General features: G+C 36.4%; 1 long non-coding RNA gene across 6 annotated transcripts in view; it reads left to right on the top strand.

Moving 5' to 3' along the window:
* LOC106728644 overlaps positions 1-14,878 on the top strand; it is a 58,099-nt gene that overhangs the window by 21,758 nt on the left and 21,463 nt on the right. Inside the window, exons 4-5 of one of the 6 annotated variants that reach the window (XR_004322545.1) lie at positions 1,324-1,399; positions 9,047-9,193. The exons of 1 other annotated variant lie outside the window; for it this stretch is intronic. This is a non-coding gene — a long non-coding RNA (uncharacterized LOC106728644). Of the gene's footprint in view, positions 1-1,323; positions 2,873-7,490; positions 9,011-9,046; positions 9,194-14,878 lie in introns of those variants that run through there. 4 more of the 6 variants (XR_004322551.1, XR_004322533.1, XR_004322535.1 and 1 more) reach the window with 4 other exon arrangements.

The raw sequence follows: 14,878 nt of genomic DNA, 5'->3' as shown, positions 1-14,878 counted from the left end.
GACCTGTGGCTGCTAGAAGCCCTGGCTGGAGATGCTATTTCACTTTCAATTCCATACATCCACAGATAGTGTGTTAACATCTAAGGATCTTAGGATTATTAGATACACAGGTTCCTGTCACATTCATTCTTCTTTATTTTTATCTTCTTCAACCATAAACTCTAAAAAACAGGTTTATTCAGATATAATTCACATACCATAAAATTTACCCTTTCAAAATGTAAATGTACTATTTAGTGTTTTTGATATATTTAGAGTTGCGCAGTAATCACTCCCAGGCAATAATGAGCCCCAAACAGACCATAGTCTGGCTGTCATCCCAGACCATCCCTACTCATGTTCCTGGCCTGCTAACTCTTAAATTCCATCTCCATCTGTTTTCTGACTTTTGATTCTTTTTCTCATTTTACACTTGCTTCTGCCCTGGAGACTTAGCATTTGTGTTTTGTCTCTGATTTCTGACAGTCTTCAAGAACTTTGATGTAGAGCTGCTCACCAGCTCTCTCACTTGGGTTACCTCTGGGGGTGCTCCTGCCTTAGTGGTTCTTCAGAAATCTGTCCATGGATACAGCCCACCTCAGCACTCCAGCCAGCTACCTGCTTCCTGTAAGAGGGTCATTTTGCTTCCAATTTTTGTTTCTTGGGACTCAGCCTTCAGTGAAGCTACAGCAACATGGAGTGAGCCCAGTATCTCTCATTATACATGGCTTGTGAAACAAGAGGTGAAGGAAAAGTAGAGCTCTTGCTTAGGCGTCTAGGGCATGCCCTCAGGAATTGGGAATTGCTTCTAGGCCAGGTACATAAAGATATGAGGTACACCCCAGTGGGGTACAGATGAGCTGCCTGTGGTTCCTGAGTCTAGATCATCCTTGAAGGCTTTGCACAGGTATATATTGGTGATTCTCAGCACAGAATGACCCACCTCTCAAGAGTTCATACTGGTAATGGGAGAGAGTGTGAGAGAGAGCATTTGCAGTTGTCACTTTGATAGGGGCATTACTGGCATTGAATGGACAGGAGCCAAAGATGTTGGACCTCCTGCAGTGCATAGGGCAGCTGTGCACAGAGTATTTGTCAGTGTCCTACATGACTTTGAATGCCTAATGGGGGACATGAAAAATAGGTGTCATCAAGTATTTAATGAATCTGATAGGTAGAGGACCACTGACTTATCTCATCAGCTCTCCATATGTCTGCTGCCTTTGGCCTTACACCCTGCCCTAACCAGTGACTTGGGACGCAAACCCTGCCGTGCTCTCCTGGGGCTGCCCTGAACCCCAACATGACCCCTGACAGGGACATCCTTCTTTCCTTTTTCCTCAGAATAAGCTGGTTGTGAGACCCAGGAAGCTGGTTGGACAGCTCTCCCATCTCCGGAAAAGGGTTCCTAGGATAGCAGGTGAGTTTAAGTGCAGCTGGAGAATAAGAGCACAGACTCTGGACCCAGACCACCTAGATTTGAACTCCAGCTTCACACCTTAACTATCAGTGAGACCTTAAGGAACTCACTAAACTCTTTTTTGCCTCAGTTTCTCCCTCTGTAAAAATGGGGTAATACTGGTTCCTGTCCTAGAGATTTGTTGTAGGATGAAATGTGTCAATAAATATAAAGTGCTTGTGAGACAATCTGGTACAAAGTAATATGTTAGCTGTTATTATTAAGAAGCTTCCATCATTGATGATTTATCCTGGAATAGGAAGGTCAAGTGCCACATCAATCAAGATATGTGACCTTGAATATTTCACTCTATCCTTCTGACTTTGTGTTTCTCACTGGTAAAGTGAGATGAATAATTCCTGCTCCCGTTATCTCACAATGACTTAAAGGTTATCTTGCAAAGGCTCTGGGCAGGTGGCAGCAAGCATCACACTGTGCAGGCAGGAACTCACAGGCTAGTGTCAGCAGGAGCACAAGTCCCCTGTTTTTACAGCTTCCTGGAGAGATGTGTTTGGGGTAAAGGGCTGAGCGCTGGCAGAGGTACTCTGCCTCCGGCTGTTTTCTGTTTTTAATAGGGAGAGCATAACAGTGATCTTCCTCTAGGGAGTAGATACTTTGAGCGTTGGTGCCAGTTTTTTAATGATGTACTGGAAAAAGCCGGCTCTCTAGCAGCTGGAGACAGTGAGGGAAGTTGCCAGGCCACCCACAGAGAGCAAGGTATTTGGCAGTACCCCACTATGGGAGAAGTTTGGATAAATCAGAAGACTTATGGGAGTGGAGTTCTGGAACTTCCCATTTTCCTTTGTATATGTGCTGTTTGTCAGTAAGCATGTGAGAATAAATTTTAAAAATGGTTTTTCATTAGAATTTGCACAGGATATTTCTCAAATGTAGAAATAGTGTCAAAGTATAAAACAAACAAAAAGGCAGCAAAACTACGGGCAATCCAAACTCGAGTCTTTCTCAAAGTCAAGATGTGATGTTGGTTCCAACTTGAATAAGGCAGGTGATAACTTTTTTTTTTAAGTGTTTATTTTAAATCTTGATGCTTGTTAGCTACATCTTTTAGTGTTTGTTATTATTTTTAACTGGTTGCTCTTATGTTGTCACAGTCTGCTTAGAATTATTATTGAATCACTGAGTACAAAATAAAGAAATTTGCAACAATACGTTTCGGTTTCTCAATCCTTTATGTCATTTTTGTCGTATTTCACTCATACCTAAGGTAACTCCATATACATTGTTATAATTTTGGTTTAGAGGGTCAGTTGTCTCTTACAGGTATATAAGAGAAGTAAAAAAGATAGCTTTTATATTTACCCACATATACACAATTCCATGTGCACTTCATTCTTTCTTGGACATTTGTATTTTATATACTATCACCTCCCCTCAGGCTGAAGAGTTTACTTTTGTGTATGTTGAAGTGTAGATCTGCTGGCAAGAGCTTCTGAAAACATGTTTATTTTGCTTTCATTTTTAAGACTCATCTTGACTAAATATAGAATTGTGGGTTGGCAGTGCTTTATTTCCCAAAACTTTAAAGATGTTATACTTTTCACTTCCATTTTTATCTAAAGGCAAGTAGGCTACCATTCCTTTTTAGATACCTTTATATCTTTGGCTTTCTTGCAGTCAGTCTATAATATGTGGGTTTCCTTGAATATTTCCTTCTTGGGGTTCCCTGAGCTTCCTGGATAAGTCAGTGGATATTTTTTCCCACATCTGGTTACATTTCAGCCATTTTTAAAAAACTTCTTCTCTGCTCCATTTTTTCCCTATTCCTAGGAATCCAACTGAATATATGTGAGAACTCTAGGTATCGTCCCAGAGATCACTGCGGCTTTGCTTGTTTCACATTCTTTTACTCTTTTCTTAGAACTGGATATTTTCTTTGGACCTCTCTTCAAGTTATGTACCTTTACTTCAATCTGCTGTTAAGCCTCTCTGGTGATTCTTCCATTTCAGTTGTAAATATGGAACTCAGTTTCATGAAAATAAGTCTCAAGTTGGCATTTGATCTGTTCATTAATTGTATGAAAAGGCCTTTGGAGTTGATAGGTAACTATTTTACACTGGAGGGCAGATAATACTTTTATATTGGGCCAAATAATGGAGATATCACCTAATTCATGAGACGTAGGTTGATGATGCCACAGAAGCAGGAACACTGCAGCTTCATAAAGGTAAACCCAACAGAGCTCATGCCGTTCAGCTTGGGTGAGATGAAATGTAACTCTCAGATGCACCAAGAGATGAAAACTGGGGAAGAAGGATTTGGTGCAAACAGTATCCAATTGGGTTCCAGAAAGTCTGTGCTAGTTCTTTCATTATCTTGGAAGAAGTTGGAGTGAAGCCAAACATAGTGTATGATACATATCTGGCACTAAATTATTTGTAGAATGAAGGATTAAATCCAAGTGGGAAGCAGTGGATCTCTTGGTTGAAGCAGAGGTTGCTGCAAAATAAGCCACCAAATTACATTAATTCAGAGTATAAATTATCCAAGTAAAAAGAAGCAAAATAAGTTGTGTCATCTATTTTCTTTTCTTCCTCGATTTATTCTTGATATCAATTTTTTTAAATGACAATGAAATTGCATTTTTATATATTGCAAAAGCTCTGGCAAAAGAATATAGAGATTTAAGTTCCAGTTTGAGCCTGAATCTCTGTATTACTGGTGTAATAATGCCAACACTCATGTTTCAAAAAATCGTTGTGAAGATTAAGGAGGAAAGACTGCAAGCCCCATGAGGGCAGCAGCTTCAACTCTGTGTCCAGGGATCAGTACAGTCCGGCACAGGAGGTGGTTAGTAAGTACTTGCTGAGTATTTCACAACTGAATAGTTTTTCAAATAAAGGCTTTTAAAAGTAACATTGGAAAGAACGCTTCTCTTTTGGATATTTTTACCTTGCCAGTTTCATTACTTCTGTGTCTTACTCGTTTAGATTACCTGGTTGTCATTTTTGATCAAGTTCTGATAGAATAAACAATTTCTGAAAAATTTTTGCACGTAATACTTTTCCTCCAGTGGGAGAGTACGTTAAAACCTTTCTTGTCTACTAATTTTGGGCAAGTTCTAGCCTATTTGAAAGCAGTTGACCTATCCATCTAAAAGAAGATGAAAGAATTCTTCATCCACCAATGTTTACTTCTCTAGCTCTTGGAGCAATCATATTGTAAACAAATTGTAAACAAATACAGGTTTGCAGAGACCCATGAAGTTTCTGACACACTAAAAATGCATCAAAAGAGAAATTTCAGCTCTTGCAAATTCAGGACAGAGTTAAGAGAGAGAGGAAAAATGACATTAATTCTGGCATATAAAGCATTAAAAGGAGGCAGTGAAATAAAATAGCAAAACGAAAAAGCTGAGGTGTTTATGCTAAAGAATTTTTCACAAGAAAAGTAAAATGATGTATTAGTTCTAAACAATCTCAAGAACTGAGAGAACAAATTTCCTTTGCTGTTTCTTATGGCAGATTCAAGAAAATTGAAATATACTGTAAACAACCAACTAAACAAAGTGTGCACCAACCATATTTCAAGAGAGAATTACTAACACTGGTGACTCTGATTTCAAGGTCTAATTAACATGTTTGTAGTGAAAGTTGTTAACTTATGCAGATGGACGGATACAGGTCAGAGAGGACCTTGAAGGAGAAAGTACCTGGTTTCTGTGTTAACATAAAAAAAAAATGAGAAAAATTAACTCATTAAAGCACGGAGACATGGTGATTTTTTTTGTCATTTGGATTAAGGAAATGTTGGATTGATTGCCTCTTACCAGTATGATTATCTTTATGACCAAGCAAATTGATGGACCTACGCATTCTGTGAAGATGCCCTTCACACCGATAGTCCTTCCTCGGCAGGGGAAGAAGAAAGATAACAAAGCCAAGTGATAGGACACTGCACCTTCCTACTTTGGATGCAGAGAATTTGGGGACAAGTTAAATAGAAGAAGTTTATAAAAATAAGAGTAAAAAAATTGTGTCAAAACTGGTTAAATCCTCTAATGTACATGTATAAAGCAGTTAGAGTAAACGCCAGAAGAAAAATGTGAAAAGCTCATCCAAGAAAGAAAAAGGAAAAATTTGGCCTAATCTTGAAACGGAAAAAGAAGCCAAAAGTTTTCAAGCAAATCTAACAAATTCAATGCTTGAAAAATGGTTCTTTTTGGAATTAAAAAAGATAAATTTTAAAATAAATTTCTTTTTTTCTTTATTTTTTCTTTTTTTCCCTTTATTGAAGTATAGTCAGTTACAGTGTGTCCATTTCTGATGTTCATTTTCCCCTAGAGCATGCTCTATGAAAGTACATGTGCTTCCTGTATATAGGGCATGTACATTTGATAAAAAACATCACTTTTGTCAGCATCTGGGAAACATAATCACACTTTGGAAGCTCTGTTGGCATTGGTTTCTTGAAGAAGCCTGGAAAATATTGTATTGTCTTATACTTGTGGAGAAAGCAGAAGTAAATTGTTGTGGCAAGAGTCTTGGATTATCTCATCTATGCTGAAATTCCATGGGAATGGATGTTCTGAAGGAATGAGAATAAAAATATTCGAAACTGAAAAATACCAGCCAGACAAGGATGATGCAAAGAATGGAGGATGAAAGGAAGAATAGATTAAGGATCCCATATGTTCCAAATATGTTTAAAAGGAGAGGTATACAAACACTTTGCTATTAAAGCATTTGAATCAAGTGAAATAGTATATGTGAATATATTTTGGAAATGTATTGAACGTAGACAAATTTGGCCTCCTCACAGAATTATCTGAAGCTGAATGAATCCACTGTTAAGTTAGTGCAGACCAAAGGAAATGTTTATTTTCTCCTTTTATTCACCTCTTGGTTCTTTCTCCCCTCATTTAACGTTATCTCTAAGATAATGTGGACAGTGAATAAAAAAGCAGACAAAAATGTGGACTAAAAATAATACAGCACTTTCCCCAACTGCTTGCTTGCTGTAACAGCCAGCGAAGTAAAATGAGTTTTTGTTAGGACTCTGCCATTGACTTACATTCTGAACTCAAGTAAGTCTTTTTTTAATAGAATGAGATTTAGCTTGCCTGGGCCCTGAAACTCCAACTCCTAATAAACCAATTCAATTATGTAGATTTTGCATATTCATATAGAACTACAGGGCTTTTCCTTAGGTTTGGTTTTTTTTTTTTTTTTTTTTTTTTTTTTTTTTTTTGTAACCTCTGGTCAAAGGAATCACACTGTAGGTATAGGACAAATTGAGTTTTGAACCAGCTTAAGAAAATGTAACATTGCATTGAAATGGTATATATTTTCTGTTTGCTTTGGTATCTCTCTGCAGCACACATGACGTGTTGTAAAATTTTGGCAGAGAAACTATATTAGGGTAATTTATTAGGTAGATACTAGGGTGTCTCCTAAGCTCCACACGGGAGTTGCACTTGAGCCTCTGCATCTGTCTAGAGTCATGATTCTCAGCCCTGTCTTCACCTTAGTCTGGAGAACTTTTTAAAAATCTGGACTCTACCTGCAGAGACCCGGATTTAATTGTTTTGAGGTAGGGCCCAGAAACTAAGTACTGCTTCTAGCTTTAGTAATTTGGTAGAACCAATAAATATATCTTCTCTCTCCATATCTTTCCTCTGCCTCTCTATATTACATTTGTTTACTAATTATAAGCTGGCTTTTTTTTTTTTTATTCTTCTGAGTTTGTATGGCAGAGAGTGGTCCCTAAACCAAGCAACAATGGAGAGAAGTGGGTAGGCATCTTATAAAAGCTTCGTTGCCTCCAAATGAAATATGGATGGATGGTAGATGTCCAGTTTCCAGAAAACGGGGCCCAGAGCAGGTGACATTAATAGTGTCTAGTTATGGGGTTACCTAGGGTTTTTACCTATTTCCTATTGCTGACATTTGAAATAAGACATTTCAACAAAGTGTCTCTAACTCCATTTTCTTAGATTATTCATGATTGAATTTTTTCACTTTGATACGTAATGTGAATTTTTAATAATGAAATTATATTTCTTTTAAAGTGACTCAATTCTGTGTTTTTCAGTTTTCGTAAACAGGCTTTTTTCTTCTGGTGTGCGGATGTATCTGACACTCAGCGGCCGGCGTCATGGTCCTGAACCTTAGTTTGTCTGATGGAGGGGGCAGTGAGGGGTGGAGGGACAGGGAAGAGGAGATGTGGGACTGTTAGGTGATGGTGAAGAGACGAGATTTTCTTTTCTGACTCTTTCTCCCTACCTGGTAGTGATCTACAAGAGCAGCCGAGCTTCTCTAAGGGCAGACCTGCTGAAGAACTTCATCGCTTCTATGTTGCTGATGCCATCAGACTCCGTATATAAATCCCCTCCTACTTCTGTTCTTCAAACTAGTCTTTTCCTGCCTTTTCCCCATTATCAGAAATGTATTCATGTTTGGTTTCTCAAAGCTTCTGAAGCTAAACATTGTCCAGTTAGGAAGAAACCAAAGAAATAAACTATTTTGTTTTGTTTTTTCTACCATGGTGATTTATCACTTGGGTAATGGGCTTTGTCAAAGGAAAGGAGAGTTTTGTCAGTGACCTGTCAAGAAACACTGGGAAAGAGCTCATCTTGACCTGCATTTGGTCTGTGCCAGCTCATAGCAGAGGTCATGATGTCACAGGAGATTAGCATTCCCTTCCAAGTCCCAGCTTCTCAAAACCACTGGATTTTGCTATGATAAACTAAGTAACACATGCTGGTTAGAAAAACTGCAGCCCTTTAGAGATAACCTCAATGTTGTGAACCCTTCTGGGGGTCTGGCATATCTTGACCCATAGGTTTAATTATCATAATTTGGACAACTAAGAGAATTACCACCACCTCTACCACTCCATTAACACATATATCTTCTCACTTAAGAAACATTAACTGTATTAGAAACATTCCTATTTAAAATATCAGGCACACATTTTTCCCTACAGTCTTCCCTAACTAAGATTAACTAAGAAAATGATGTGAGCATAACAAACAGGATTTGGCCCTGTGAAATTCAGAATGATACTAATGCTGTCCCCACAGGGGTACGATATTGTGTAGTCTAGAACGTAGACTTTAGGTTGAGATGGTGCCATGTTCAAGATTTCAAATCCATCACTGTGCAACATTGGGGAAGTTATATAACATGACTGAATCTCAATTCTTGCATCTGTAAATGGTGTTAAAATTTTTCACAGGATTGTTTTATAGTTTAGATGTGTTTCTATAAATGGTCAGGAGGCAGCACTGGGCTTGGGGAGTGTTTTTATATAGGTTTTCCCTAGTGGCAATTTGATGCCTAATCTGACCCTAGAGTTCTGGTGAGTAGTCTCCTGGAGAAATATTGACATGAATCATTTTTAATTGAATTTTATTGAAATAATTGTGGCTTCACATACAGTTGTTTAAAAATAACACAGGGAAATCCCATAAACACTTGACCTGGCTCTCCTGCTAGTCACATTTTGTTAAACTAGTATAGAATCACAGCCAAGATTTTGACATTGGTATAAATGAATTTATTTAGATTTCTCCAGCTTTACTTATACTGGTGTGCATTTGTGTATATGGCGGAGATTTACTTTATGTAATTTTATCACAATTGTAGGTTTGTGTATCCAGCACCACAGTCGTGATACTGAACATTCTGTATCACAAGGACCCATCATGTTGTCCTTGTATGACCATGCTCACCTCCCTCCAGTTGCTCCGTACACCTCCTCCCCATGTGCTAACTCTGGAAACCAGGAATCTGAGCTCCATTTCTAAAATTTTGTTGTTTGAAAAATATTGAATAAATGGAATCATACAGTATGTGACCTTTGGGCATTGACTTTTTTTCACTCAGTGTAACTCTCTGGAGATCCACCCAAAGTGCATGTATCAGTAGTTTGTGCTTTTTACTGCTGAGTGGTATTATACATTATGAATGTGCCATGGTTAGTTTAACCATTCATCTATTAAACATCTAGGCTGTTTTCAGTTTGGGGCTGTGATGAATAAAGCTGCAATGACTTTTATGTGGAAATACTTTGTTTCTTTGGGATAAATGCCTGAGTTGGCAATTTCTGAGTTCTATGATAGTTGCATGTTTTGTTTTGTTAGAAACTGCCACAGTTTTCCAGAGTGTGTAGTATATCATTTTATATTCCCACCGGCAGTATATGAGAGATGTGTTTCCTCTGGATTCTTGCCAACATTTTATGGCATGACCATTTTAATTTTAGCCATTCTGATAGGTCAGTAGTTATATCTCATGGTGGTTTCAATTTATATTTCCCTAGTGGCTAATGATGTTGAACATCTTTTCATAAGCTTATCTGCTATGTGCATATCTTCTTCAGTGAAATATCTGTTCATGTCTTTTACCATTTTCTAATTGTATTTTTGTTTTTTACTGTTGAGTTTTGAGAGTTCTTTATCTGCTCTGTGGTTCTTTGTTGGATATGTGGTTTGCAAATATTTTCTCCCTGTCAATAACTTGTCTTTTCACACTGTTCCTTCCTTCTGCTTGCATTGGGCTTACTTTGCCTCTTTTTATCTAATTTCTTGAGATAGAAACTTAGATTATTGACCTGAGAATTTTTCTCTTTTTTAATGTAAAAATTTAATGCTATGCAGTTTCCTCTCAGCACTGCATTAGCTGTATCCCACATATTTTGATATAACACATTTTTATTTTCATTCATTTCTGTGTATCCTTTTAGTGTCTTCTTACTTATGGATTATTTAGAAATGTGTCATTTATTTGCTACATGATTAGAGTTTTTCCTCTTGCCTTTCTGTTTCTGATTTCTAGTTTGTTTCTGTTATAACCAGAAACATATTCTGTAAGATTGTACTTTGAATCAACTGTTTTTAACTTGTTAAGATTCATTTTACGATCGAGTGTATGGTCTATCTTGGTGAAAGAACATGTATTTTGCTGTTGATTGCTGGAGTGTTCTTTGTATTTCAGTTATTCCCTGCTGGTTGTGTTGTTCAGATCATCTACATCCTTGCAGATGGTCTGCATAGTAATTCTCTCAGTTGCTGATGAAGTGTTTGTAACTCTGGGTTCTATTTAAGTATTTTATGTTTAGGAGATACCCTGTTTAGATTTAACAAGCTGATCTTGGTCTACTTTTTTCGACTGTGATTTTAATGTCACTTTTAGGGTAGGCCAGCAGGTTGGAAGCCCAGGGAAGGGGCTGATACAGTAGCTCAGGCACTGGGACTAAAGACATATTGTTTGTACCGTTTTTCTGATTTTCACTTTGTATTAATTATATTAAGATGAAGAACACTTCAAGATGCATTATGAAAACTTTAAAACACACTGAATGTATCTCTGTTAAATGTTCTTATGTCATTTGATAGGTTAGTTTCCTCTCCATTACCACAGTTACCATTCAAAGATAAGTTTCCTTTTCATATATCTTCAAGGGGACTCCAACAAAATGAGAATGTTCTTGGACATACAAAAAAAATATGAGAAATTTTATTGCATCTGCCACAAAATTAGACTGAGTTTCAGCCATGACCTGACAGTATCCAATACATGGTATTTGTTTTCCTCTTAAATATTTACTTGTGTACTGCAAGGTCTGACCAAGTCTTAAGTGATTTATTTGTGTAAATTGAGGTGACTGAGCTTCATGCTACCAAGAAAATAATGGAGAAGTATTTTAAGGCTATAAAACATATGTTTTTAAAAATAACTGTAAATGAATAACATTTTATAGATAATAATTTAAAGGAAGTATTTTATAATAATATTATCTTTAAATTCATAAAAATATGAATTTTTACATATGAATATAGAGAAGTTAGTTTAGTTTGTTTGTTTTGTCTTTTGGAGTCCACATATTAATGAAATCGTATGGTATTTGTCTTTCTCAGTCTGACTTGTTTCATGCAGCATAATACCCTCAAGGTCCATCCATGTTGTCACAAATGGCAAGATTTCATTCTTTTTATGAATGAGTAGTATTCCGTTATAATAGTGTATGTTATTATATATAAAATATATAATATGTAATATATAATATATATTCCAACTGAGTATATGTATTCCATTGCACATATATGTGTACACATATATATACCATGCCTTTTTTATCCATTCATCCATCAATGGACAGAGTTCTCTTTTCTCCACATCCTTGTCAGGACTTGTTATTTCTTGTGTTTTTTATAATAGTCATTTTAACAGTTGTGAGTTGATATCTCATTGTGGTTTTGATTTGCATTTCCCTGATAATTAGTGATGTTGAGCATCTTTTCATGTGCTTATTGGCCATCTGTATGTCTTTTTTTGGAAAAATGTCTGTTCAGATCCTTTGCCAATTTTTTAAATGGATTACTTTTTTTTTTTTTTTTTTTTTTTACTATTGTGTTGTGTGAGTTCTTTATATATTTTTGATATTAACTTACCCTTATTGGATATACGATTTGCAAATATTTTCTCCCATTCAGTAGGTTGCCTTTTCATTTTGTTGATGACTTTCTTTGCTGTATGGAAGTTTTTTAGTTTGATGTAGTCCCTCTTGTTGATTTTTGTTTCTGTTGCCTTTGCTTTTTGGTGTCAAATCCAAAAACTCATCACCAGGACTGATGAAAAAGAGCTAACTGACTATGCTTTCTAATAAGAGTTTTACAGTTTCAGGTCTTATATTCAAGTCTTCAGTCCATCTTGAGTTAATTTTTGTGTGTGGTTTCAGATAGTGGTCCAGTTTCATTCTTTTCCATGTAGCTGCCTAGTTTTCTCAACAGCATTTTTTGAAGAGACTGTCATCTCCCCATTGTATATTCTTATCTCTTTTGTTGTAAACTATTGACCATATATGTGTGGGTTTATTTCTGGACTCTCTATTCTGTTTTGTTGGTCTGTCTATCTGTTTTCATGCTAATACCATACTGTTTTAGTAAATAATTTTTTTAAATTGTTAAACACCATGTAAATCAAATGAATTTATCTATAAATACACCAAAGTAATGATGAAGTATTACAGTGAAGAATATAAAATGCAGAATATATAATGCACATGATATTATGTTCTTAAACTTAAATATTTGGCTTTTATTTAAATATTTTAAAATCTGATCTTAAAATGATTTTTTGGTGAATTTATGTGATTGGTAGCTCACAACTGAGATGAGGGATATCATCAATGGAGAAGGAAATTTAAAAAAATAATCAAAGGAATGTTTCAACTTAACACAATTATTTGTATAAAACTAACAGTAATATTGTAAAGCCACTAGCTTGCACAAATTATTTTTATGATATATCTAATTATTTACAAATTTACCAGAAGAAGATTCATATATATCATTGGAACTTCTGGTGGAAGTTTTAATTTGTAGGGCCACATTTCAGTGAGGAAATGAAAAATTTCACAACTTGTCCAACATTTAGTAGGTAATATGTGATGGAGGAAGGATTCAGACCTGTATGTGCTGTATTTCAAAGCTTATGGTTTCTCATTCTAGACCAAATGAGAAAGGTTTAGCTTGCTTCAATACATACAGTGATACTGTCCTCGGGCCAGGGCTGGCTTCTTGGGCCCGGGAGCTGTGCAGTCATAAAGGGTGCCATGCTTGGTTTAATGTGCTACCATTGCCAGCTTGAATCTTTAGTGGTATTTGAACAAGTGGCACAGCATCTTTATGTGAATTGTGTAGCTGGTCCTGCTTTTATAAAATATCTCACAGCCCTTTTAACAGCCTTTGTTTATAGATATGATAAAACCTGTCCTAGCCAACAAGGAAGATTGTTCCAGGAAAATTTTAGACTGATCTATTTCTTTTCATCATTAGTGAAACAGCTTAACCTTTCAGATAACAGTTTTCTCTTTCCTGTGAGAATGGTACTCATTAACCTTAAATGTGCTCACTTGTTGCTGACTGGCTCCCCACCCATGGTGATGCTTCTGGAGTTCTCTAAAGGAAGGGGCATTCTCAGTGGGAATGAATTCCTCTTCCTTTGGGTTGAGCAAACCTTTTATGGAGCTGTAGGACTTAGAATGAAAGTGACTTCCTCTAGTTTACTGAAAGGCTACTTTGCCGCTTTTTCAAATTGATCTTCAAAATACAAAATCTACGGGATAAGGAAAGGGATAGAGAAAGGGGGGAGGGTAGAAGAGAGAGAGAGGAAAATAAAAGAAGGGGGGACTGTAAAATTGTCAATAGACTTTGTCTCCCATCCAGAAAAAATGTATTGCTCTCTCATTGTTTCCATAGTAGTTTATATCATTGTCTTTAATTGCCTTGTCACCTGATGGAGTTATTATTTGTTTAAATGTATTTGTCCCCTACTGGTCTCCTTAAGTAGTGGAATATAGTCTTGTTCATCTTTTTTTATCTTTGGACTCCTAAAATTTAGTCAAAATATTGATGGAATGTTTGATGAAATAAAATGCCAAATTCTCCCTTTACCCAGATTTTGGCAGTTATATATCTGAATCACAACTATGCATTTTTTATGTTAGTTATTTAAAAAATTCTCTGAACTAAAACACGGTGAATCCTGAACATGGATGTGTTAGTGCTTCATTACCTAAAAGCAATGTTTCCAATTAGTTTCTGCCTCTGGGTTTTGTTTTCCCAATGTGATTTAGCTAATGTTTTAGTTAAAGAGAAAGTGAACCACTGATTAAATTAATGTCCGAGCATAAGACAAAGTGAACCATTATTAGCATAGATCTTTCTCCACTAGCATTTGACAAAAACCACTGCTAATTATTTATCCAACTACAAATGTCCTTGTCAGGTGGCAGGACCATGAGGTTCTTTTTGCTTTTTGCTCCATTCATTTTTCTTTCCCCCGGAATACGGCAGTATGGCACATATTAAATAAGAGCTTCTCTTGAAAGACATGGCGCGATTAAGGACTTGCTCTTTGTAGAGGAAGGAAATGTCTTGCATTAAGAAAGGAAAAAGTGTACACCCATTTCAGAAATGACAGGATCAATGTTAAGACTCATTGATTAAAGCCATGTGAATGCTAACGAAAATTTAAAGAGGAAGTAGAAATACAGACATTACCCCAATTCTTTCAGAGTGTAAAGCAATATAGAACAAATTCCAGCCTTTTTCTTTAGGTCAGAATAGTGGTATGCTGGGGCTAGCTTTCACAGGCCAACAAGGGCCAATTGTGAGTATCTCTTTCCAACTGTTTTCAGTGACATCACATTGGTAGATTGAAATCAGCCATGATGGGAGTATGTTCACCAAGGTAAGCATCAATCACTGTAAATCAAGGCCTTTTACTCTCCCCTGGAAAGCCAATAACAACATTTATCAGCACAGCACTGGTTCAGATTAACCCTGATTCCATAATTCAACCAGAACGTTACAAAAGGAGAGAATTACAGAGTAAAATCACTCATGAACATAGATGTAAACATCTTTAACAGTCAATTAATATATCTCAGCAAAAACAAACAAATAAAACATT

The sequence above is a fragment of the Camelus ferus genome, chromosome 1 (genome assembly GCF_009834535.1).
Source record: "Camelus ferus isolate YT-003-E chromosome 1, BCGSAC_Cfer_1.0, whole genome shotgun sequence".
NCBI lineage: Eukaryota > Metazoa > Chordata > Mammalia > Artiodactyla > Camelidae > Camelus > Camelus ferus.
Note: the sequence above shows the minus strand (reverse complement) of the source record. Positions and strands in the feature narration are given on the sequence as shown.